Source organism: Malus sylvestris, chromosome 5 (assembly GCF_916048215.2).
Source record: "Malus sylvestris chromosome 5, drMalSylv7.2, whole genome shotgun sequence".
NCBI classification, from domain to species: Eukaryota; Viridiplantae; Streptophyta; class Magnoliopsida; order Rosales; family Rosaceae; genus Malus; species Malus sylvestris.
The window spans coordinates 22,811,244-22,813,441 of record NC_062264.1 but is presented as its reverse complement, the minus strand read 5'-3'; the positions used below and the strand labels follow the sequence as shown (position 1 = coordinate 22,813,441).

Below are 2,198 nucleotides of genomic sequence, written 5' to 3'. Positions count from 1 at the left end.
TAGAACAAGGTTATACCTATGTAGAAGCCCAATGATTGCCAGAGATGACCGGAAAATAGCCTAAAAGGTGACTGGTCCGCAGGAAAACTGGAAAACTCGCCGGAAACTGGGTAAACTTTAAATGTTCATAATTTCTTCAATACTCAACGAAATCGAGTGATTCAAAAACAAAAATAATACTTCCTGATGAGATGAAGAGAATGGAATCTTCTTTTACTGCTAAATGGTCGTGGTTTGGCCGGAAAAGGCTCGAAAGTGGCTAACTCGAAAATGGTTAGGTAATTGCGAGCCATTTTTCGACCAAACCAAGGCGAGTTAGCCTTCAAAAAAGGTACCATTCTCTTCATCTCGTCAAGAAGTATGATTTTCGTTTTTGAATCACTCAATTTGGTTAAGTATTGAAGAAGTTATGAACGTTTAAAGTTTACCCAGTTTCCGGCGAGTTTTCCAGTTTTCCAACGAACGAGTCACCTTTCAGGCTATTTTCCGGTCATCGCCAGCAACCATTGGGCTTCCAAATAGGTATAATCTTATTGTACACTTTCTTATCTTCATTTTGATATATTATGGGTCGAATTGGGTTAAGAAACGAATGAGTTACAAAGCTTTGAAATTTGCCCAAAGAGTTTTTAACGGAATGACCAAAATCATTGATGGTGGACAATCTCAAGGACCATTTCTATTGATTTTCAATCTCAGAGACCATTTATGTTGATCATGCAGATCTCATGGACTATTTTGCATAACAACCCTTCCTTTATAGACAAGGGTTTTATTGTAGTATTCACAGCTCTTATAGCTTTTTATTGAATTATTGAATCTCAAAGAATGTTTACATTATTGCAAGGAAATACAAATGCAAAAGGAATTGAAATATAAATACATAAAAAAAAAATTATCCTCTTAAATGTTTATAAGGAACAGTAGCTTTCTTTGAATTTCTTCATTTCTTCTTAAGCAAATTTTTGAACCAGTGTGCTGAGAGTTTTGGGTGTCTTTTCAGCCCATCGTTATAATCCACGTAGTTTAAACCAAATCGGACAGTGTATCCAGAACTCCATTCAAAGTCGTCTAACAATGTCCATGGAAACTATCCCTTCACTTTCGCGCCATTTCTGCACACACACACACAAATGTTCAAATGAGTTAGGTCAATATAATGATTAAATAACCATAACATAAGAAGGCTAGGTAGTATATGGCCTTAATCATTTTGTTAATAACTACTTACTTGATCGCCACTTGAAGGTAACACAGGTGACGATGGTAGTAGTCAATTCTATTGGTATCATGAAGGGCCTCTTCAAGTGATAGTTTTGGATTATTCAACTCTGATACACCTACGTACATATTATTCCACAAAAAAATTAAATTTAGTTTCTTCCTCTAAAACTAAAAGAAAACGTGTAGTTTCATTTTACACCACTATAAATATGCGAAACTTTTGCAATTAATCAAGGCTTAAAAGTATGTATTACATACCACTCTCAGTAATATAAATGAGTGGATCATTTTATTTTTCCTTTGTGTAGAGCACAAGATCGTGAATTCCTTTTGGATATACATATAACCAATCTGAAGCAGCCTGCAACACCATTTGAACATAATACGTAAATGTTGGGGAAAAAAACTACTCCTCCTAATGCAAATTGCTCAAAATGATAAATTTGATATTTACCTGTGGACCAATAAGTACTCTATTAAGCTCAGCTGCCACAATATTTAAAAGCATTAGAATACAATTGGTGTAAATATTAGAATATAATTAAAGTAATTAAGAAGTTAAACTAGGGCAAGAAGTACAAAGAACTTAAGCTATTCAAACTAAGTTTCCTTTTGCACTAACTTGTAAGATCAGCTAGAGGATCTGTTACGTAGCTTGCCGGTAGTGAATTGTTCTTAGGTGCACTACTTAAGCTATACAATAAAGAGTACTGCTAGCTAGGTAGGATCAATGTTTCAATTCATAAGAAAACATGTAATTGGGTTGATATATAATTTAATAAGACACTTGCCATCCAAACATAAAATCCAAAGATCGTAAGGCAGCATCTTTATTCTAATAAATTATTATATTCTTTTGATCCTAAAATATGTTCTACTCCTATTTCTAAAATTAAAATTTTCATTTCTTCATCTGAAATTCTATGTAGTCCTAAATCATATGTTTTATATTTTTCTAAATATTGTTTATCATC

At 33.4% G+C, this 2,198-nt stretch overlaps 1 long non-coding RNA gene across 1 annotated transcript; it reads right to left on the bottom strand.

The window, feature by feature from the left end:
* Positions 1-948: 948 nt before the first annotated feature.
* Positions 949-1,876, bottom strand: LOC126623359 (uncharacterized). The gene is made up of 5 exons (XR_007623737.1): positions 1,847-1,876; positions 1,679-1,710; positions 1,483-1,585; positions 1,232-1,340; positions 949-1,115 (listed from the first exon to the last, which is right to left on the bottom strand). It is a non-coding gene; the product is annotated as an uncharacterized LOC126623359 (long non-coding RNA).
* Positions 1,877-2,198: the final 322 nt, after the last annotated feature.